The sequence below is a fragment of the Theropithecus gelada genome, chromosome 5 (assembly GCF_003255815.1).
Source record: "Theropithecus gelada isolate Dixy chromosome 5, Tgel_1.0, whole genome shotgun sequence".
NCBI classification, from domain to species: domain Eukaryota; kingdom Metazoa; phylum Chordata; class Mammalia; order Primates; family Cercopithecidae; genus Theropithecus; species Theropithecus gelada.
Window position 1 is genome coordinate 62,237,594 of NC_037672.1, and position 25,818 is coordinate 62,263,411.

Genomic DNA, 25,818 nt, shown 5'->3' on the forward strand with positions numbered 1-25,818 from the left:
AGGGTGCTAAAACAACATTTATTTCTGGCACAGTTCTACTCTTTTCAGTACTCAGTAGAGTGCTGGAAACATGGTAAACATTCAATCCACACTTGTTGAATAAATGAACAAATAAATGAATGAAAAACTTAAATGGTAAAGGTGGATTGTTCCAACATCACCCTCAAATTAAGTAGAGATTTTCAGATGATATTTTATGGGTATCAATTGGGAAGGTACGTTTAGTCATTTAGAAACATTTTTTAATGTTTCTTTTTGCTTATTAAGACTGACATAAGTATTCTATATTAGATAATGAGTCCAAAGACATGTCTATCTCAGTAGTGCCCAACTCATTTAATATTTTTATGTCTCTCTGTCTCTCTCTCTCTCTCTCTCTCTCTCTGTGTGTGTGTGTGTGTGTGTGTGTGCGTGCGCGCGCGTGCGCGCACGTGTGTATGTGTGCTTATGTTGTGGGTGGAGATGTCAGGTGAATCTCTCCACAATTTCTTGCTTTAAGATACTCTAAGTTCCTAAAGATTTATTTATAGAAGATAAGCTTTTGAGTTTTTGTAGCTTCCAGTTCTGAGACACTGCTTGGATCTGAAGTTTTAGACTTAGGCTTAGATCTGAAGAGAAACCAACTAATTATTATGAATCTGGAACCCATCCTTTGGGCCACTTCATTCCAGCTGCTTATAGTAATAGTTTTCCTATTGCTATAGTCATATCAGACTACCTCACCTCACCCAGCAACTTACAGTGGGACTCAGGACCTAGGCTGAAAGAATCGGTTACATATATATGCACATTTGAGGCTATGAAAGTCCAGCAAATAAAACTTAAGGCTAAAGATTGGTAAAATCAAGTTGTACTGAAAGGAGAAGCAATATGATTTATTACCTTATACTTTGTGTGGTAATCAAACTGTTTCAGCTTAAGTATGTCTGAAGAGAGTATATAAAAACCAAAATTAATGTTCACACACCTTCATGAATACTAACTACAAAATGGCTACGACAGTAAAATAACACCAGAAAGAAGAAAAAAAGGTTCAAAATACCATTAACCTTTACTTCAATTTCCTTACTTGAAGTCAGGGGCATGCTTGGTGTAGTTTCCAGCTTTTAGTCTTTTTTGTTTTTGAACATTGATAGTGTAATGAGTTAAGTTGCTGCGAGACATCTTGCTAGACTTGTTTTGAAATAAGCAGAATTTACATTTAATTTCACAAGATTGAACTTCAAAATGTTTTAGTGTTTTAAAATTGCTCCTCAACTTTTTAATTTCAAGAAAATAATATAAACTTTATAAATTTGTCAACATTGTGTTTATGTGTATGTATAACAATTTCTCTTTTGTTTCATCTTAATTTTTGCATTTATGTACTAATGTATGTCAATCAACAACTTGCGAGTGATAATTGCTGTTTCTATTTATTTGTTTTTTAATTGACAGATAAAATTCAATGTATTTACTGTGTACATCATGGTGTTTTGAAGTAATAAACATTGTGGAATTAATTAATGTAGCTGATTAATGTATTCATTACCTCACATAGTTATTATATTTGTGATAATACTTATCCATTTCTTAGCATTTTTTAAGAGTATAATATATTGTTATTGGTTGTAATATTTTGCAATAGATCTCTTGAATTTATTCCTCCTATTTAACTGAAATTTTGTAGCCTTTGATAAACACCAAGCCTCCTCCCCCTTCCAATAGCCCCAGGCCCTGGTAATCACCATTCTATTCTCTAGTTCTATGTGATCCAATTTTTTAGATTCCATATATGAATGAGTTCATGTAATACTTTTATTCGTGTGTCTACTTTATTTTATATAACATAATGTCCTCCAGGTTCATCACTGTTGTCACAAATAGCAGGGTTTCCTTATTTTGTATGGCTGAATAGTATTCCATTGTGTATGTACACACCACATTTTCTTTTTCCATTAGTTTGCTGATTGACACTTAGGTAAAATCTATACCTTAGCTATTGTGAATAATGCTACAATAAACATGGCAGCACAGTACTTCTTTGTGATATTGATTTCATTTTGTATGGATATATACCCAGAAGTGGGATCACAGAATTAAAAGGTAGTACTGTTTTTAATCTGTTTTTAATTTTTTGAGGCTCCTGCATACTGCTTTCCATAATGATTGTACTAATTTGCATTCTTATCAACAGTGTTCAAGGAATCCTCTTTCTCCACATACTCTCCAACAATTGTTATCTTTTGTCTTTTGGATAATACCAAATTCTAAGTAGTATGAGGTGATTTCATTCTAGTTCTAATTTGCATTTCTCTGCTGATTAGTAATGCTGAGCAATTTTTCAAATACCTATTGGTAATTTTTATGTCTTTTTTGAAGAATGTCTATTCAAGTTCTTTGCCTATTTTTCATTTGGGTTATTCATTTTCTTGCTTCTTGATTCTCTGTCCTAGTCTATTGGTCTATGTATCTGTCTCTTTTTATGCCAGTGTCATGCTGTTGCATCTACTATAGCTTTGTAGTATATTTTAAAGTCAGGTAGTGTGAGGACTAAAGCTTTATTCTTTTCTATCAATTTTTGGGGGTCTGTTTGAGGTTTTTTATTGTTCCATATAAATTTTAGGATTTTTTTCTATCTCTGTGAAGAATGTCATTGTTATTTTTATAAAGATTGATTGAATCTCTAGATTTCTCTGGGTAGTAAGGGAATTTTAAAAATATTAATTTTTGTTGTTGTTGTTTTTTGGAGACAAAGTCTCACTGTATCACCCAGGCTGGAATGCAGTGGCACCATCTTGGTTCACTGTAACCTCTGTCTCCCAAGTTCAAGCAATTCTCATGCCTCAGCCTTCCAAGTAGCTGGGATTATAGACATGCACCATCATGCCCGGTTAATTTTTGTATTTTTAGTAGAGATGGGTTTTTGCTATGTTCGCCAGACTGGTCTCCAACTTCTGGCCTCAAATGATCTGCCCACCTTGACCTCCCAAAGTGCTGGGATTTACAGGTTTGAGCCACTGCGCCCAGCATCAATATTAATTATTTCAGTCTATGAACATGGGATATCTTTCCATTTATTTGTGTCTTCTTCAATTTCTTTCATCAAGGTTTCATAGTTTTTAGTGTAGAGAACTTTCACCTTGTTGGTTAAATTTATTCCTCAGTATTTAAAAAAACTTTCAGTAGCTGTTATAAATGTTCTTTTTTCTTGATTCCTTTTACAGGTAGTTTGTTGTTAATGTACAGAAACATTCCTAGCTTTGAATCTTGATTTTTGTATCCTGCAGCTTTACCAAATTCATAGTTCTAACGTTATTTGATGGAGTGTTTAGGGTTTTCTCAGTATAAAATCAAGTCATCTGCGAACAGGGGCAATTTAACGTCTTTACTTCTCATTTGTTTGCCTTTCATTCTTTTCTTTTTCCTAATTGCTCTGGCTAGGTCTTCCATTACTATTTTAAATCCAAGTGGTGAGATATCAGAGAAAAAGCTTTCAATTTTTCCTTGTTGGGTATGGTAGTTCTGAGTTTGTGATATATGGTCTTTATGAGGTACATACTTTCTATACCTAAATTTGCTGATGGTTTTCATTATTAAAGGATGTGGAATTTTGACAAATGTTTTTTCTCCATCTACTGAAATGATCATATCAGTTTTTCCTTCATTGTGTTAATGTGATATATTACATTTATTGATATACATACGATGAATCTCACTTGATCATGCGGAATGTTATTTTTAATGTGCCATTGGATTTGGTTTGCAAGTAATTTGTTCAGAATTTTTACATCTATGTCCAACAGGAATATTGGCCGACGGTTTTCTTTGTTGTAGTGTCCTTGTTTGGCTTTGGTAGCAGGGTGATGCTGGCCTCAGAGAATGAGTTTGGAGGTGTTCTGTCCTCTTTAAACTTTTTGGGCTAGTTTGAGAAGAATTAGTATCAGCTTTAACTGTTTGGTACATCCCAGCAGTAAAACTATTAAGTCCTAGGCTTTTCTTTGATGAAAACCTTTATTACTGAGTCAATCTTCTTACTATTGTTCTGTTTCAATTGTTTATTTCTTTATAATTTAATCCTGATAACTTTCATGTTTCAAGGAATTTATCCATTTCTTCTAGGTTATCCAATTTATTGGCATATAATTGTTCATAATAATTGTTCACATAATTGCTCTCTCTTATGATCTTTTGTATTTGTGTTGTATCAGTTGTGGTATCTCCTTTTCTATTTATGGTTTTATTTATTTGAGTCTTACCTTTTTTTTCTTAGTTAACATAGCTAATGACTCATAAATTTTATTTTTAAAAACCCAACTCTCAGTTTTGCTGACCTTTTGTTCTGTTATTTTCTAATCTCTATTTCATTTGTTTCTGCTCTGATTTTTATTTTTATATTATTTCTACTATCATTGGACTTACTTTGTTCTTTTTTTTCTAGTCCTTGGGGTGCAGTGTTAGCTTGTTTATTTGAGATCTATCTTTCTTTCTTTCTTTCTTTCTTTCTTTCTTTCTTTCTTTCTTTCTCTCTTTCTTTCTTTCTTCTTTCTTTCTTTCTCCTTTCTTTTTCTTTGTTTCTTTATTTATTGCTATAAATGTACCTCTTATAACTTCTTTTACTGTAACCCATAAGTTTTACTATATTGGGTTTCTATTTTTGTCTTTAGGTATTTTTAAATTTCCCTTTTAATTTCTTCATTGATTGATTAGTTGTCCAAGAGCATGGTTCTTTAACTTCCTTGTATTTGTGAACTTCCTGAAGTCCTTTGTGACACTTATTTTTAGTGTCATGTCATTGTGGTCAGAAAAAATACTTGATATCATTTTAATCTTCTTAAATTTTTGAGACTTTTTTGTGGTCTAACAGATCCACTGTGAATAATGGTCCATGTGCAGTTGAGAAGAATATGCATTCTTCAGCCTTTGTTTGGAATGTTCTGTATATATCTCTTAGGTCTGTTTGATCTACAGTATAGTTTGAGATTCACGTTTGTTTATCCATTTTCTGTGTGGATGATCTGTCATTGATGAAAGTAGAGCATCCTCCTATGCTTATTTTACTGTAGTCTTTTCCTTTAGATCTATGAATATTTGGTTTATATATTTAGATACTCTAATGTTGAGTGCATATATATTTACAATTGTAGATCCTCTTGCTAAATTTACCCCTTTATTATTTTACAGTAACATTCTTTGCCTCTTTTTACAGATTTTGACCTAAGGTCTATTTTATCTGATATAAGTATAGATATTCCTTCTTTCTTTTGTTTTTCCATTTGCATGGAATATCTTTTTTCATCCCTTCACTGTCAGTCCATGGGTGTTCTTCCAGGTGAATTGAGTCTCTTTTAGGTAGCATATAGTTGAGTCCTTTAAAAAGGTCATTTAGCCAATCTGTGTCTTTTGATTTGGGTTATTTAGTTAATTTACATTCAAGGTAATTATTGATAAGTAAGGACTTATTGCTACCATTATGTTAATTGACTTCTAGTTGTTTTGTCTATCTTTGTTCTTTTCTTTCTTTCTTGTTATCTTCCTTTGTAGGTAAGCAATTTCCTCTAGTTTTATGTTTGACTTTTTGGTTTTTGTGTATATATTGTACATTTTTGCTTTGTGGCTATCATGAGGCTTACAAAAACATCTTATAGTCATAACAGGTTATTTTAAACATACAACAACTTAAATTTGATCTCAACAGAAACAAAAATACTCTACAGTTTTACTCCACTACCTTCCCAACATTTTACATTTTTGATGCCACAATGTACATCTTTTTATATTGTAAAGTCCTTAAAAAGTATTGTAGCAATTATTATTTTAGTAGTTTTGTCTTTTAAGCTTCATGCTAAAGATATAGTGATTTAAACACCAACATTACAGTATTAAGAGCATTATTAATTTGACTGTGTATTTACTTTTACCAGAGATTTTTATCTTTTCAGATTTTTATTTTTTTATCTGAAAAGACAGAAACAAGTTTTCCTGTTACTTATTAGTGTCAATTTCTTTCATCTTAAGCTCCCTTTCAGCATTTCTTGCAAGATAGGTTTGGTGGTGATAAACTCCCTCAGCTTCTCTTTGAGAAAGTCTTTCTCTCTCATTCACTTTTGAAGGACAGTGAAGTGGTGGGGTAGGCCCAAAGCCTTGGGCTGCTGTGGCCAGAAAGGTGTTGGGTTACACCCAAAGTTGGAGTCCACTGTGGCCAGCCTGCATGTCACTGGGGGAGCTGGAAGCTCAAGGCCACCAAGGCCTACCAGGCACTGAGAGCTGTCCACTTCCTGTCACTATTAAGGACATACTGGAGATTGAGTCTACCTCACAGGCCTGAAGCCTGAGTCTGGAGGGGTCCTACCTAGTGTGAGGGCAGGTCTGGAGGCTCAGCCTTTGGGTACTGGCCTGGATTCTGGTGCTGTGGGGCCTACCTGTTGCTGGGTTTTGCTGTGGCCATCCTAGTGTTAGGGCGCAGGCAAGGTCCTGTGCTCAATTTCCTCTCTTTGCTGACATGGACAGTATTTGTTGCTGGACTTTGCTGCCTAGGATTGGAGACGGGCAATGTGAGTAATATAAGACTATCCCTCCTACTCTCTTCAAAATTTCTTTCCTTATTGTGCTTCAAACAGTTACTATAATCTCTCACCTGATTTCCTTAGCTCTTGTGAAAAAGTATTTTAGTGCATGGATAATTTTTCAAATTAATGTCTCTGTGGAGAGTCCCATCTTACCATTTTGCTCTGCCCCTCTGATTTTGCTTTCTTTTTTTATCTTTATTTCTTCTGCCTCTTTTATCCTTTCAGACTACGAAATCAAAATAAGTAAATGTAATCAAATGTTATCAAAAAAGGGGTCAAAATCAAGCCTAATTTTAAAGCAATATTATTAGTTATATTTTTCCCATTTATATTTTTAATGTGTAACACTTAACATAGATTTGGCATTTTTTAACATAGTGTTTTCAATTTATATTATGACATAAGAAATTACTAAGTATAGAGACTCATGCTTCTATTCTACTCAATCTCATATTTTTCATCTTAAATGTAGGATGACCCCTAAAGAAAAATTGCAACGTATCACAGCATCTTTGCACTTCAAATGCCAATCACTGGAAATGCTATGTTGTAGCAATATATAATATAGTCAATTTTAGTAAGATTTACATTTTTTTCCTGTCATTAATAGTCAAAGTTTTGCTCTCCCAATACACATGATATCTTGGTAATCTCTCAGCTAAATTCTGGAAGGATGGATGGGAGAGGTGTTCGCATTGACATGGGTTGAAGTCTTTCAGGGTGTGTGTAGCAGAATGCAAAGTGGATGAGATTATTGAGAATGTCTATAAATATTGAGGAAAGATTGAAATGTGTGGGTGACGAGAGAAGAAAGTAATTCAGGAGGAGTCAATGGATTAGGAAAGGTCTCTGTTAAGTCTAAGGCCTAATACAGTAGAAGTAAGGGAGTGAAAACTGAATAAACAACAGTATTTTTAAAGTGGCTAATGAAACTTTCAGAGGTGGGACAATTCCCAGTGATGATTACATAAGAGTGAAATCACAAGGACGTGCTGTGGAAATGGAGAAGTGATCGTGGAACTTCGAATCTACTTAATTGACAAAATTGTAACTAAGATTGTGGCAGAAATTGGGGCTCAAGTAAACCTATGACCTGAATGCCACAGTTATCAGTGAACTGGTTAAATCCCTCGAATGTAGGTAAAACTGCAAGTGGATAGAAGGCAAAAATCAAATAGGCAGAGCTCAAAGAAGAGAGACTTCACGTCTAGTGAGTTAGAGCAATGAACTTGTAATCTGGAAGCCATAAATCTTTCCACAGTGAAGAACTATAGAGAGCCATTTTTGTCACAGAGAAAAAGTAGGCTCCACTGAAGAGAAATGTGCTTTCTTTGGAGATAGGCCAAGTTTCCAAAATGGAAAGGAGGTGGAAGGAGTTTCTTGTGAAGAAAATGAGGAAATAGAAGATACTAACAGACACTGTTTGTACTCCACTCAGATCCCACTCAATCTCTCTTACCATTTTTATGAACCTCCATTGCCCATGTCCCAGTTCCCATGTCCCCACCTTCACAGCCCTAAGTGTGAAAGCTCAGCAACCCTTAGGGTTCCCAGATTTACTAATCAAAACACAGGGTGGCAAGTTAAATTTGAATTTCAGGTAAATGGCAAATACTTTTTTTAGTAAAAGTTTGTTGCATGCAATACTTGAAACATACTTTTACTAAAGAGAATTCATGGTTGATCTGAAATTCAGATTTAACTGGATGTCTTATATTTCATTTGGCAACCTTATGATGGGGACAAACTTATATGTGTAATCTATGCTCCCAAACTCTGTGACAACAGGTGAGACCAATCCACTGATGGTTGCCTTCTTCTCTCTCCCTACCTGTTTCCCACATCTTCTTGCAGGTCTCTCCTAGCAGTTTTTCCCTAGTGAGTCACTTGTACAGGAATCTTTGTCTCAGGGTTTGCTTTGCTGTATCTGAATTATGATGGAGAGTATATTTAAAGAGAGACCAAGTATATCATTGAAAGAGTTTCATGAAAGATTAGCAATGACACCATAGGGTCAGGAATAAGACAAAGAGAAGGAAACTACTCCCAGTTTTATAAATGAGAAAAATTGTCACTTGGTAAAGTTTAACTTGTCAAGCTAGTACAATTAGAAAGTGGCAGGGCTGAGTGCCAAAGTCTGTGCGTGTCTCTGTACAACATTCCTTCTGTAAAACAAAAGAACAACATCTATGTAAGGAATGGATTGAGTGCAGGGTATTTTCAATATACCACTTAGCTCCATCCACAGTGCACGATATGCTGATGTTATGGAAAAGGGCCTGGTTTATATTTTGCGTGAGCTCTTAAAGAAATAGAGATCAGAGCAATGGATAAAATATCAAATGACTTCAAGACCTGAGACCTGAAATGACCATGTTGGTAAGTTGGAAGAGTACAGAGCTCGGAGGCTGCCAGGGGTTTTCTGGGTGGTGAAACCACCGGTAGTACTTTCCAGTGGCATTGGTAGGGCCAGAACAGGAGGGAAATCAGCTTTCCAAATACCCTTAATGTAGCACATACACATAATTTCAGAAGACCTTCCAATATGAATCCCTTCAATGTTTATAGGCACGTTATTGTCCCTTATTATTTACATTTTAATTATGAAACATATTCAGGGTTAAAAATCACAAACATTTTTGGGTGAAAACATGAGGACATTATTTTAAAAGTAAAATGTAGTTGCTTAAAGATACGTTAGTGATTTATGTATCATTTTCATTGTGATTTCTTTACTATGACCTATTTTTGCTTTTATTTCCATTAATACACATTCCCTAAATATGAAATATTAGTGATGTTTAATAAATAATAATAGGTGCTTTCAATTGGGAGAGAGTAAAAGTTTGTTGTATGTGTAGCTGGGAGAGGTAGAATATATCTTTGGCATTTGGACAGCTGTGGCTCCAAAATTTGGAGTTAAAAGGCAAGCAAAGAGTGTTTTATTGCCAGTATCTAAAACAAATTTTATTGGAAACTTTTATGTTTGTAGGTTTGAGTAGTTTTTATAGTGAAGAGTTCTGAAAACTGCCATAAAATTTTGCTTTGGGGGTTATGATTACATTTGTATCTTTCCCAAACTTATATAAATAAAAAAGACAGTTTTTACTGTGAAAGCTTAAAAGGTTAAGGAGGTATTTGGTCTGTGATGAACAGTTTATAGGTTTGATGTTATCAGAATTTATTTTAAAAATATCAATAAAAATACAGCTTTAGAGGTCTTGATAAAGAAATTGCAAAAAACTTGAAGTTTCCTTTTAAATGGACTCACTAATTTAATGAATTTTCTGTAGTTTGAAAACTAGCTTTAATATTAGCTGATCCTACAATTTTACATGGTCTGATACATAATTTATAATACTTTTTGATGGCTGGATAGTATTAGGGGTAGAATTTTCCTTGGGAGAGCTGTTTAAGCATAAGCTGGACAATAACTGTGCTGGGAAATTATAGAGGATATTGAAACATCGTAGAGGAGACTGGATGAACCCTAAGATCACTTTCCAAACCAGACAGTGTAATTTTTAAACTGTACAGGGAGATATTTTAAAATTAATATGTGGATATGTTCCTCTTTCTTCTTCTTCCTTTACACCTTCCTTTGCAAAAACACATTCTAAATCATAGAAGAAGAAGAGAAGGAAGTGGGAAAAAAATAAGGAGAATGAGGGGAAGGATGGAGGGAGGAAATTTTTATAATGTTAATATGTATCACACATGATCTGAATAACTGTGAAAAGAGGGAAACATTTCTTTATTTTCTAAATGATGTAACTGAGTCAATGCAGAGCTAGAATTCAAACCTGAGTCTTCCTGATACCCAAGCTTGAACATTTCTCCATTATACCATTAAAAACATTTTATTACTTAGCATGAGAGGTGATGTGAGAAGTGAGAAAGTGACATGTTATGAAGCAGCTTGACAATTCATTATGACTCTCAGATAACACGGATTTGTGCTTCAAAAGTAGTTGTCGGTATATTTCTGGGTCAGTCAGTCAGACAATGTGAAAATATATCTTGGTCACCTATTATGTGTGAGACACTTCTAGTCTCTGTAGATATAGCAGTAGACAAAGTAAATAGAGTTCTTTCCCTTAGAAAGCATACCTTCTAAGTCATAAGGGAAAATGAAGGGGAGACCAACAATGAACATAAATAAGACAGATCCAGACCTTGATAAATGTTTAAAAGAAAAAAGAGAGAGGGGGAAGAGAGAGACAGCATCATGAAAAATGATCTTTTGTTTTGAAGGAAAAAAAAAAGAGGTCATGCCATGAAGGCAGCTTTAGATGTGATCAGGGAAAGGCTCTCTAAGGGGTGTCCTGTGAGTTGAGATCTGTATTAGCATGAGAAGATCTAGATCAAGTCATTTCCAACTGGGGGAAGAGCAACTGCAAAGGCTCTGTGGTGAGAACATCCCTGATGAGTCCACAGGACAGAAAGTGCAGCCAGTGGTACAGGAGGGATACATGCAAGGAAGTGGCAGCATTCAGTGAGTAGTCTGGGGCCAGTCATTTACATCTTATAGATCACAATGAAGAGCGTAGATGTTATTCTAATTATGATCAGAAGGCTCTGAAAAAGTTCAAGAATGGGAAAAATCAGGAATTTGTATTTTTGAATGGTCATTCTATTCTGCAAAGAATAGGCTACAAAGAGGCAGGGATAGATTTATGGGGAGCACGTAGGTGCCTGTTGCAATCAATTATCCAGGAGAGAGATGGACCAGAGAGGTTATAAGAGGGTTGTGAGTAGCAGTCAGATTGTGGGATTATATTTTGGAAGAACAGTTGACAGGAACCAGCGATATATTTTCATATAAGGACTGGAGAAAAGAGAGAAATTAAGGATGACCTGTAGATTTTGGAACCTAATTCCATTAGTTTTAAAAAGTGACATCAAAATGGAAAAAAATATAAAAGAGGAGAGAAAAGACAATTGGAGGATGATATGGAAATCAACAATTCTGTTTTGGTAGAGCTAAGATTCAGACAAAGACATTTTGTCTTTGAAGCAAAAAAGTAAAATTTGGTTTGGCTATGAGTGGAAGGGGCCTTGGATGGTATACAAAAGGTTGAGTGTAACTTGTTCAGGGCGTTAGAAACCATGCTTTATCTTGTGGGAAGTGGGGGATATCACAAGAATTTCTTTCAACAAAATTACATGATTACATTTGTGTTTTAAACAGTTGCCTCTACCAACAATGTGAAGACTGGGATGGAGGCAGAAAGAAAAATTAAGAGGCTCTCATTGTCATTCAAGAAATTCAAGAAATAATGAGGAAATTACCAGGGCAATGAGGATGGAGAAGGCCAATGAAGAACAGATTTATGAATATTTCATGAAACATAAGAATAGGATTAGTGAATGGATATAGGGACGAGGAAAATGGTGAGCTGCACAGAGTCTGGGTTTGCAAGTCTCGGGTCCTTGGCCGGGCACGATGGTTCATGCCTGTAATTCCTGCACTTTGGGAGGCCAAGGTATGTGGATCACCTGAGGTCAGGAGTTCGAGACCAGTCTGGCTAACATGGCGAAACTCCGTCTCTACTAAAAATACAAAAAATTAACCAGGCATGGTGGCAGTCGTGTGTAATCCCAGCTATTTGGGAGGCTGAGGCAGGAGAATTGCTTGAACCCAGGAGGCAGAGGTTGCAGAGAGCTGAGATCGTGCCATTGCACTCCAGCCTGGGTGACAGAGCAAGACTCTGTCTCGAAAACAAACAAACAAACAAACAAACAAGAAAAACCCAGCTGTCCTTGTCTTAGAGAGGTGAAAGATATAGAAGGAGACAAGAAGAGGAATAAGATATTTTCTTAGAGATCCTAAATTTGATTTCAGACTTGCTGAATTTAAAGCATTGTTCAGGTTAATTTTTTTCAGTGGGCAGCTGGAAATATAGTATTCTTAGAGAGGTTGGGTCTGGGGATGATAATTATGAAGTTAGCAGCTGAGATGTGTTAACTAAAGCCACGGGAGTGGATTGAAGATGCTGCTGCAAAATTTAGGAGAAATGGATGTTGGTTATGCAGTAAGAATTATCTGTGATTATCATGCTTTTCTCTGGGTAATATTTTTACAGACTAAAATAACCAAAGCTACTCGCAAAATACAGCAAACAAAAGAAATTTCTACAACGTCTGCCCACGTCTTTCGTTGCCCTATTACCACTTTTCCCCTCCTCTCACTCTCTTGCTTTAACCCTTTTACCATTCAACGTATTAAAATGAATTTTCCCACTTCCCTCTTCTCTTCAGTATCATTCTCTCCCTCCTCCACATGTATGCTACTTTGCACTTGGATCCAAAACACTATATAAGATATTTAGCCTTTTCATTTTTTGTTGGTGATAAAAATAACTCTTAATCAAATAAAATTAAAGTTATAGGAAGAAGAATGCCCTATACAGTATTGACCTTGTACAGACGAATAGGAAAGTTAACACTGTGTACTGGAAAGGTCAGGGAATGTGCTGCTGAAGAATTTGGGTTTCACATCCAGCATTTCTACCTACTAATAAATGACCTAAGTCATTTATGTTAAGCCTTTTGAATTTCTGGTTTTGGTATTCAATGTTTATATAAGAGTTTATCTGTCTGGTGTTAGGAAAACTGAATGTCCACAGGCAAAATAATGAAATTAGACTCATATCTTATACCACAATATCACAAAAATTAACTTAAAGTGGGTCAAAGGTCTCACCTAAGATCTGAAACTGTAAAACTCCTTGAAGAAAACACAGGGGAATATCTCCTCATAAGAATACACACCTCACAGGATTGAAACAAGTATTAAATGGAATGATATATGTGAATGTGTTATGTAGAGAGCTGTACAGATTTTAGATTTTCATCTACTGTCTTGCTTACTCAATAAATGTTTGTTGAATGAATGATCACCTCTATTAAGAATTCTTGGATATGCTCCTATAGATCTGTTGGTTTACAAAATTTTGTCTTTAAGCATTTGTAGCTGCAGGATTTCTGGCCTTAGATATGCCTTTAATACTCTTCTGCATTTTTTATTCTACTGGCTTAAGTGACACGTGTATTAAATTATTATATGAAATGTATATAATATAGTAATTAGTAAATTATACTAACAGTAATATTCACTTTCTTCTTATTGATTCCACTTTTTCAATAATCTTGATTTCCCTTTTTCTGTAAATCTTTTTCATTCAATTCTCAACTATTTACAAAGGACATAAAAATATTTAAAGTACTCTATAAAACTAAACATAAATGTATAGGAACAAGAGAAGGCTATCATTTAGTTAAGTCCCCATTCAACCATGATTTTTATACGTCCTAGTAAATCATATTTACCTTCTAACATTTTTCCTTATTGTAAAATATTCAAAATTGACTTGGAGGCTTGTCTTAAAAACTCAAAACTTAAAACCATGATTATGTCTTAGGTCTTCTTATAGACCTGTATATAATTTTATGACCTCAAAAAGAGCATTGCACTACACAGTCTGTAGCTTTCTTTCTTTTCTGTCAAATACAGTAAAGCCCCATTCCAAGCTCTGCTATTAAATTTGGCTAGACTGTAGTCAAAATTTAGCATAAATAAACTATAAAGATTAATAATGATGAAAATGTAATACTAGACTATAGGTTTTATGATAGCAAAGAAAATTTCACATATTTTAAATATACTTCCAAAATCTAGCACAAAAGTTACCCGTAAAAGCTTATGTTGAACTAATGTATTTTGTGTGCAACTACTTTTAGACAATGATTTCATAAATGTTGTTTCATGTAATTAAACATTTATTTCTTACTAATTTAGAAAGCACACTCATTGTCCACTGGCTTCTTGCTATTCTTTCAACATGCCAAGTTTGTTCTACTTCAGGATCTTTACCCTAAATATTTTTTCTTCATGGAATACTCTTCCCCTGTAGACTTTTATACAGTTTGTTCCCTCACTTGGTTCAGGTCTCTCCTCAAATGTCCTTCAAAGGGTCACCCCTTGAACACATTATTTAAGTAGTGTATCCCTACCTTGGCCCTTGTTACCAATATCTGTGTAATTTTCCTAACATATTTTTATTTATGCCATTTATCACTATAAGAAATTAAACATTTCATTTTACATTTGAGTGTTGTCTGTTACTCCCACTAGAATGTGAGATCTGTCTATGTGGACAGGGATCTTGTCTGTATGGATCACTGTTATATTCCCAAAGCTTTGAAGAGTGGCTGGAAAATATTAGGTACTCAATAAAAATTCATTGAATTCACAAATGCATTCCTGATATTTTTATTTGATTTATTTCCCAGGAAACCTGTAACATCTTTGAGAGTAGAAGTTAAATCCTGTATCTTACTAGAATCAAAGTAACTGAGTAAATATTTACATTTACTGGGGCCTTGTTCTAATTCAGGCACTTGTATTTTCACATTTAGTCCTCCCAAAAACTTTCTGAGGTGGTTATTATTATCTCCATTTCAATGATAAGGAAAAAGATTCAAAGAAGTTAAGGAATTTCTTTAGAATTATTCAGTTAGTAAGTGGCAAAGCTGATATTCAAATTGTTTATTTTGACTTGAAATCCTATGCTTTCTGTCACTCACCTATGCTCTATTTAATATGGAAGCCGTGAGAACATTCCTGAATAGAAACATATTGCATTTCGTTTCTATCTTACAATCCAGTAGCAAAAATGTCCGTAGTTTACTTAATACTAAACTTGCAATTCCATGCTGCACTCAACAATGCTGTCATACTGGGAACATCCTCTCTAACCTCTAAACGTCTTCCTTCTCCAAAATAGTCTCTCTGAACCTAATGGCTCCCAAATTTTCTTCTACTATAATTCATTCATTCAGATAACATTTTACACCAAATCTTAACACCTGAGTGAATCTCATCTATCTGCTATCTCATCACTTAGGATCATATAAATGCATTTTGTTAGAATTGTGTTACTAATATACTGAGGATAAAATAATTTGATGTACAGCAGAAGTTGTTAATTCATTACTAACAAAAATAAATAGTAAATATTTAAACAAAAAATTGGACTCCAGGGTACAAAATCAAAGAAAGAATTGTCAAAAATAATTGCATTAGTTAAGTAAAACAAGCAAAGGAAGACTTTATTCAAGAGTACTGAAATAGGGAAAGAGATTTAACTCAATTCTACTGTAACAAAAGGTGAGAGAGTTTTAAGCGCTGGGATGAGCTAGAAAAGAAATCCTGGAGGGTATCAGGGGAATCTGGTCAATGTGATTGGGCATCTGTACTTGCTTATTGGTACTTATTAAGGTTAGGCTCCTACCCTCCCTTAGTGAGGGAGAGATAGGAGCCCTATATTTCTTGATAACTCCATTTCAAAAGGACAACCCTCAGGTCCTTGAGAAAAACATTACTGTATTGCAGAACTGGCAAGAGGTTGAGAGATTTACATCTCATAAGAACAGAGAAGGATTTACAAGTTTTCTGAAGTAAATATTCTAAGAAAAAGGAGGTCAGAGGCCTGTAGTCAGGAAGAAGCCTGTCTAAAATTTAGTCAAACTCTGAGAAATGTTAAGGCCATTTTGATCAACGTAAATAGGTGGTCATCAACATATACAATATATTCATAATAATTGTGTCTTCAGCTAATATCAATACGTGGCATTAAGTTTTTCTTTTGAGTTCGGCTTACAATGTGATAATTCTTGTAGCTTATCAGATGAAATAATCTTTTACAGTATTATGAAGTTTCCTTCCCTCCATTCCAGAGATTATTATCCAGTGAGAACTCTTTGTTAGACAATACCCTCATCTTCTTAACTAGCCAAAAAGGCCAACTTTGGAGTGAGAACTTCAGATCTTCTTTATGAAACATCTATAAATGGAAAGGATATTTCAGAAACGTAAAAATTTAAACACTTCACAAAATAGCATTTGTTATGGTATTCAGTAGCTGTGTTCCTGTAAGTTTTGAATATAGAAATTCTGACAATTTAATCATTTTAAATCTCCTATGGAATTTATTCATTCAATAAATACATATTAAGTGTATTACCAACTATATGTCAGTCACACTTCCACTTCCAGGCACTGAGGATTTATCAATAAAATGAAAATGACTGCCTTACTAGAGCTCACATTCCAGGTCGGCAGTGGGGAAAAACACAGTAATCAATAAAGTTAATACATAAGTAAATTATATAGGGTATTCATGTTGGGTAGTAGGGCAAGGTAAAAGGAATTGAGAGAACAAGGAGTAGTACAGGGACAGAAATAGGGTTTGTAAGGGCAGGTCTCATTGAGAGGGTAATGTTGGACAAAATGTCGCAAGAGTTAAGGGAGTTAGCTCTGCAATATCTGAGGAAACAGTGTTGTAATCAGAGAAACAGTAGCCCCATGTTCCAAAGATGGGATCATACTTGGTATTCCTGGAATGACAGTGGTTCATTTCAACGTGGCTACAGACCAGGGAGAAAGAGGGGGAAGTGGTAAAGTTAGAAAGGGGGCAGTGAGTCCTGTACTTTAAAGGGTCCCATAGACCCTAGAGGGCAACGTCAAAACAAGGGAAACTTAGCTGGTCATTGAGGTAAATCAACTTTTAAAGCAATTATGTATTAAAAGAGCAAATCATATTTTGTACATGGATTACTTCTTAAACGATATGTTTATTAGTTTGAGTTTTGGTAAATTATATTTCTGTATGAAAGCTTATCTGTATGGTATTGAGGAAACTAGATATCCACAATTAAAAGAATGAAATCAGACTCATATCTTACGTCACACACAGAAATCAACTCAAAATGGACTAAAGACCTAAACCTAAGACCTAAAACTACAAAACCCCTTCAAGAAAATGTAGGAGAAAAGCTTTTTGATCTTGAACTTGACAATGAATTTTTGGATACCACACTAAAAGCTCTGATAACAAAACCAAGTGGGACTATATCAAATTAAAATCTTCTGGCCGGGCACGGTGGCTCAAGCCTGTAATCCCAGCACTTTGGGAGGCCCAGACGGGCGGATCACAAGGTCAGGAGATCGAGACCATCCTGGCTAACACGGTGAAACCCTGTCTCTCCTAAAAAAAATACAAAAAATTAGCTGGGCGAGGTGGCGGGTGCCTGTAGTCCCAGCTCCTTGGGAGGCTGAGGCAGGAGAATGGCGTGAACCCAGGAGGCGGAGCTTGCAGTGAGCTGAGATCCAGCCACTGCACTCCAGCCTGGGCGACAGAGCGAGACTCCGTCTCAAAAAAAAAAAAAAAAAAAAAAATTAAAATCTTCTGCAAAAGAAAGGAAACAATGTAAAGAAAAGGCAGCCTACAGGTTGGAAGAAATTATTTGCAAACCACTTATCTGATAAGGGGTTACTATTAAAAATATATACGGAACTCATGTAATTATATAGCAAAATAACAAATAACTAGATTTTTAAAATTTGGAAAAGGATCTGAATAGACATTTCCCCAAAAAAGACATTGAAGTAGCCAACAAATATATTAAAAAGTGTTCAGCATCACTAATCATCAGGAAAATGAAAATTTAAACCACAGAGAAATATCACCTCTGTGATATCACCAACACAGAGGTGTTAGGATGGCTATTACCAAAAAGATCGGCAATAACAAGTGTTGGCAATAATGTGAAGAGAACCCTTTTACATTGCAAGTAGAAATGTCAATTGGTGTAGGAATTATTAAAAACAGTAAGGAGATTCCTCAAAAAATTAAAAAGTAGAACTACTATATGACCCGGCAATCCATCTTCTGGGTATATACCCAAAGGACATTAAATCAGCACCTTGTAGAGATACCTGCACTTGCATGTTGATTGCAGCATCATTCACTGTAGCTAAGACATGGAAACAATCTAAGTGTCTGTTGATGGATAAAAGGATAAATTGTGTGTGTGTGTGTGTACGTGTGTGTGTGTGTGATGAAATAAAATACTGTTCAACCTTAAAACAGAAGAGGATCCTGCCATTTGTGACAACATGTATGAAACCGGAAGGCATTACGCTAAGTGAAATAAGCCAGACATAGAAAAAACTACTGCATTGTATTAGTCTGTTCTCACACTGCTATAAAGAAATGCCGGAGATTGGGTAATTTATCATGAAAAAAAGGTTTAATTGGTTTGCAGTTTCACAGGCTGTACAGGAAGCACAGCTAGGAAGCCTCAAGAAATTTACAATCATGGTAGAGGGTGAGGAAGAAGGAGGCATGTTTTATGTGGCTGGTCAGGAGGAAGAGAGAGAAGGGGGAGGTGCTACACACTTTTAAACAACCAGATCTCCTGAGAACTTACTCACTATCATGAGAACAGCAAGGGGGAATCCGTTACCATGATCCAATCACTTCCTAATAGGCCCCTCTCTAACATTGTGGTTTGCAATTCAACATGAGATTTGGGTGAGAATACAGAGCTAAACCATATCATATATCATCTCATTTACATGTGAAATCTATTTTTTTAAGTTGACCACATACAAACAGAATAAGTTATAAGGAGTGGGGTGGGGGAAATGGGGAGACATAGGTCAAAGGGCATATGCTGCAAATATGTAGGATGAATAGGTCTCGAGTTCTAATGTACAACATGAGGACTATGATTACAATATTGTACTAAATGCTGAAAGTTTGCTAAAACAATAGATTTTAGGTACTCATCACAAAACAATTGATAACTATGCAAGGTAATGGAGGTGTTAATTTGCTTGACTATAGTGACTGTTCCACTGTGCATATCAAAACATCATGTTGTACACCTTAACTATACATAATAAAAAGAATGCTAATAAAAAGAAAGACTTAGGAAAAAAAAAGAGCTCACTGGTGACGTCAGGGTTTTGATGAAAGCTGCAGGTTAACTCTAAATGAAACAAAATCAAACGCTCAAATCATAATAATAATAAGCAGTCCACTTTTAGAAAAAAACAGATTTTAGTAAATTCTACTTTTTAACTAATCGATTTGTCATCCTATGATCAGTCAGACAGATGATAGGATGGTACCTATCATCCGAGGTACCTATAATCCTTCATAGGTACCTATTATCCTTGGTACCTATGAAAGTTGTATGTACCTGCGTTTCCCAGAAAAGGCTCAAGAATAGTTGTTTGTTTTTTTTAATAACCCTATGCTGTTATCCCAGAAAAAATACAAAGCTACTGATCTATAGCAGAGGCATCATTCTTATCCAGATATTTGGAGAGAAATGCTCAGTACTTGCTGATGCCCACCTATCCACACTTTTTGACTTCATAATATGACACCTAATTCTAAATTCATATCTATTACTTATTTTTGTTAGTAATGAAAGAACATTCTTCTGATGTTCAAGCACATTAATTCCAGAGCCTCTTGTGAAATCAGAAGGACGTATTTACGTGAATCTCATGGGATCTACCAACATCCATTTCTGTAATTCAATGACACCCCTGGACAAGACATCATTTTATAGTAGATATGCACAATGGAATGAAAATGATTATCCTCTTGCACTTTGCTAGTTTTAATTACCTTAGAAACCAAAAAAGGAACAGAAACAATTTTCATATTATTCCAGTAATTTGTTGTCAGTATCTCAAGGAAGCTATTTGAATGAAAAAATATATAAAATCCTAAGAAATGTCCTCACTCAGTTAATGTCAAATATTCTGTTGTGTCTACTGTTTGAGTTGTTCAAAAATTATCTTATTATATATAAAGAGAAAATTGAAAGTTTTCAGTTCCAGCTTTACCAATTTCAAGGGTAGAGCTTTTTGCCTTCAGCTCTGATGTATTTCAGGTAACATACCTCTGCTTTAGATACTTAAAAATATGACTTTTGTAATATCCTAAAACAAGACTTTGATATCCAAATAATATGATATTTAAAAGTCCAATATTTTTGCTTCTTGACTTCATCATTTGATATACAGAAATTTGTTGTTGTTTTAATATTTAAATCCTTTAACTCGCTAGAATGGTGGTCCTTAATCTTCAGTGTACATATGAATCACCTGAAGAACATGTTTAAATGCAGCTTAGTGCAGCTTATCCCTCACATCAAGGAATGATAAGACTGACGAAGAACCCAGGGAGCTGTATTTTTAACAAGATCTCCCTTGATTCTAATGTAGTTCCACATACTAAGAACAATAGTTTAAAAACATAAACTATGTGTATTTTATGTGTATTATAGAAGCATAATACACAGAAGATAAATGTACATGCTTTAATTATACAGCCCAAGGAGTTCTGAAAAATGTATAAACTGATGTAATATACCATCTGGTAAGGTTTGGCTCTGTGTCCCACCCAAATCTCATCTCAAATTGTAATCCCCACGTGTCAAAGGAGGGACCTTGTGGGAGGTGATTGGGTCATGGAGCTGGTTTTCCCCATGCTGTTCTCATGATAGTGAGGGAGTTCTCATGAGAGCCGAGGGTTTAAAAGTGGTAGTTTCCCCGGCACTGTCTCTCTCTCCTGATGCCTTGTTAAGAAGGTGCCTGCTTCCCCTTCACCTTCCATCATGATTGTAAGTTTCCTGAAGCCTCGTTAGCCATGCAGAACTGTGAGTTAATTAAAGCCCCTTTGTTCATAATTTACCCAGTCTCAGGCATTTCTTTACAGCAGTGTGAAAATGGACTAATACACCATCCTAATCAAAATATAAAATATTTATATCACCCTAAAAAATTGCCGTGCACTCCATCCCTGGCAACCAAAGATCTGATTTCAATCACTATAAATCAATTTTTTTTCCTAAAACATCACATGACTAGAATCATACAGTACATACTCTTGTGTCTACTTTCTCATTCAGCATAATTTTGAAGTTCATCCATGTTATTGTGTGTATTTGCAGTTTATTCCTTTTTATTGCTAAGTTCATTATCTCAGTATACCACAATTTGTTTATCCATTTATCTGTTGATGGACATTTTTGTTGTTTTACTTTTAGTATATTATGACTAAAACTACTATGAACATTTGTGTGTAAGTCTGCGTGGATCTAAGTTTTTGTTTCTCTTGGGTAAATACCCAGGAGTGAATTGTGCCAATGGTAAATGTATGGCTACCTTTATTAGAAACCGGGAAGCTGTTTCATCCTTTAGTGGTTGCATCCTTTAACATTCCTACTGGCAAACTATGAGAGTTTCAATTGTTCCACATCCTCTACCAATGCTTGGGATTTAGTCTCTTTAATTAGCCATTATAGTGTAGATAAAGAGGGGGTATCATATTTTGGTTTCAATTTTCGTTTCTCTGACTAATGGTGTTAAACATCTTTTTATGTGTTTATTAGTGATTTGCCTATCTTCTTTTTTGAAGTGCCCATTCCAAGTCTTCTTTTCATGTTTTAATAGAGTTGTCAACCTCATTGCATTGTAGGGGTTCTTTATGTATCCTGAATGCAAGTTCTTTGTCAGACACATGTATATCAAATTCTAAAAATAACCTATTTCTATTTTCATTTTCTTGATGGCATATGTTAAAGAGCAGAAGTTATTAATTTTGATGAAATCCAACTTGTCACTTTTTTCTTTTATGCTTAATATTTTTATTTAGGTATAATCTAAGAAATACTTGCCTAACACAAAAGGCATGATTTTCTTTAATGCTATACCTGGAAGTTTTGTGGTTCTGTTGTGTAAATTGTGATCTATTGTCTATTATAGATTAATTTTTGAGTTTGCTGTAGGGCAGGGATTGAGGTTCACTTTGTTCTATTCACACTTGAATTTCTTGAGAACACCAACATCATTTGTTGAGAAAACAGTATCTTTTCAGGGTTGAACTGCCTTAACATCTTTGTAAAAAAAAAACGTAGTTTGACTGTATATATGTGAGTCTATATCTGAACTCTCTGTTCTATTGAACTCTCTTTTCTTTCTTTCTTTTTTTTTTTTTTTTTTTTTTTTTTTTGAGACAGAATCCTGCTCTCTCGCCCAGGCTGGAGTGCAGTGGTGCCATCTCTGCTCACTGCAAGCTCCGCCTCCCAGCTTCAAGTGATTCTCCTACCTTAGCCTCCCAAGTAGCTGGGACAACAGGTGAGTGCCACCACGCCCGGCTAATTTTTTGTGTTTTTAGTAGAGACAGGGTTTCACCGTGTTAGCCAGGATGGTCTCAATCTCCTGACCTCGTGAGCCGCCAGCCTCGGCCTCACAAAGTGCTGGGACTACAGGCGTGAGCCACCGCGCCCGGCGTGAACTGTCTTTTCTTATAGCCCTATTATGATATCTTAAATACTAAGTCTTGAAATCAATGTAAGCTCTTCACCTTTGTTCTTGTTCAAGATTTTTTTCCTATCCTAGCCCCTTCATATTTTAGATCACTTTGTCAATTTTAAAAAGCTAATGGGATTTTAAACAAGGCGACATGGAATTTATAGATCAATTTGCAGAAAACAGGCACCATAAAAATTCATAAACTTTATGTATCTTTTAAATGTATATCTTTCGCCTGTCTGTTCCTTAGTTTCTCACAGTAGTTTTTGTTTTGTTTTGTTTTTCAGTATAATGATTTATAGACTTTAGTTAAAATTTTTTAACGTAAATATTTTAAACATATGATACTATTGAAAATGATATTTAGTTGCATTTTGCTGTTTGCTGCTAGTCTATAAAAATACAACTAACCTTTTATATTGATTACATAACCTAAGGTATTGTTATATTCACATAAATATTAGTAGCTTTTTTAAAAAGATTCTTTAGGAAATTTTATTTAGATATTATTTTGTCTAAATAAATGTTTTTTGTTATGAATAGAAGTTCTCATTTTCCAGTTTTTACGGTTTTAACTTCTCTTTCTTCCTTTATTGTACTGAATGGGACTTCCAATATAAAATTTGCTACAGAGTGGATGTCTTTGGCATGCCTCTTAGGGAAAAATATGTGATATCTCAGCTTTACATATGATAGTAGCTATATTTTTTCTAGTTTTCTGAAAGTATGATGATTGAATATTGTTTTTTTCCAAGTGTTTTTTCCCAAACATGTTGAAATAATATGATGTTTTAACATTTATTCTGTTATGTGGTTAATTATATTGCTTGATATTCCAATTTTGACATAACCATGTTTTCACAGAATAAATTCCACTTGCTCAAGGTATGTTATTCTTTTTGCATATTTATTTAATTGATAATCATAGTTTGCTGAGAGTTTTTGAGACCAGTATTCATGGAGAGGATAATTTTCTTTCCTTACACTATTTTTGTCTGGTTTTGGTATCATGGTTATTCTAGCTTCCTAAAATGATTTGATAATATTTCCCCATGTTCTAAGATTTTATTTTAACATTTAAAAAATATTAAACCTTTAAGTTAAGGGCTTAATTTTTAATTAAAAATTTAAATTCTTTAACTGAGGTTTAACATATTAACCTCATTTATGAGTGAGGTTCAGGTATTTTTTCTTTAAATCTTTCACAGAATTTACTAGTAAAACCATTTGTCCTTGAGTTTTATTTGTGACAAGATTTCTGATTATGAAGTCATTATCATAGATAGATTCTGGCCTAGTCATATTTTTCCAAGGAATTTGTTTATTTCATTTATGACAGTGAATATTTTGTCATATAGATTTTCAAAATATTTTCTTGTTACTTATGTAATATATTTAAGATCTGTAGTGATATCACCTCTTTCATTTATGTTCCTAATCTGAGTTTCTTTTCTCTTATGCTCGATTATTCCTGCTAGATTATAAACTTCATTATTATTTTTAAATAACTAATGTTTAATTCTGTTCATCTTCATATTATCAGTCTGTTTCAATTTAATTGATTCATGTTATCTTTATTTTCTTTCTTCCAATAACTTAATTTATTTTAATTTATTAAATTATTAATAATTTGCTTTACACTACTCTAACTTTGCTTTACATCCATCTAATTTGCTGTACACCCACTCTAACTTTGTAAAGTGAAAAACTCGATAATTAACTTCAAATGTTCTTTGTTTTTTTCTTTTTTTTAAAAAAACAGGGTCTTGCTCTATTGCCCAGACTGGAGTGCAGTGGTGCAATTTTGGCTCACTGCAACCTCTGCTTCCTGGGTTCAAGAGATTCTCCTGCCTGAGCCTCCTGTAGCTGGGATTACAGGCGTGAGTCACCAAGCCCAGCTAATTTTTGTATTTTTAGTACAGACGGGGTTTCACCATATTGTCCAGGGTGGTCTCGAAGTCCTGACCTCAAGTGATCCCCCTGCCTTGGCCTCCCAAAGTGCTGGGATTACAGGTGTGAGCCACCAAACTCGGCCAAATGTTCTTTTATAATATAACTGTAAAAGTAAAAAAATTATTTTCAAACATAGGTTTAGCTGTACTCATCCTTCAAATTTTGACAGGATATGATTTTATTATCATTTACTTTAAAATATTTTAAAATTTTCTTTGTGATATTCTCTTCAGCACATAGATTATTTAGATGTATGTTATTAATTTTCATTTTTTTGTTTTTATGTATTTTATTATCATTCACTTCTAGTTTAGTTCTGTTGGGGTAAGATAAAATACTCTAAGATTTTCATCTTTTGAATTCCCAGAGACTTAGGCCTAGAGTATGGTCTATCTCATAAAGCATTCCATACGCACTTGAAAAAAAAACATATTATTAATTCTTGGGCACCATAGTTTTCTACAAAATTTGTTTAGGTTGTTGTACTAGGGTTCTCTAGAGGGACAGAACTAGTGGAATATATGTACATATACATATCTATATATACATATATATAAAAATACACATATACATGTATATAAATGTGTGTGTGTGTGTATATATATGTGGAGTTTATTAAGTAGTAACTCACACAATCAGAAGGTCCCATAATAGACTGTCTGCAGGCTAAGGAGCAAGGAGAGCCAGTCAGAGTTCCAAAATTGAAGAACTTGGAGTCCGATGGTTGAGGGCAGAGGCATCCAGTATGGGAGGAAGATGTAGGCTGGGATGCTAGGCCAGTCTCTCTTTTCACATTTTTCTGCTTATATTCTAGTCATGCTGGCAGCTGATTAGATTGTGCCCACCCAGATTAAGAGTGGGTCTGCCTTTCCCAGCCCACTAACACAAATGTTAATCTCCTTTGGCAATACCCTCACAGACACATGCAGGATCAATACTTTCTTCTTCAATCCTATCAAGTTGACACTTAGTATTAACCATCACAGCTGTATTGCTTGTGAGTGTAATACATTTATTTACTATTTTTTCATTTATTTATTCTACGAGAGAGGGGTGTTAAAATGTATGATTGTGGATTTGTCTGTTTCTCCCTTTAGTTCTGCCAGATTTCACTTCATCTAATTCATCATCTGT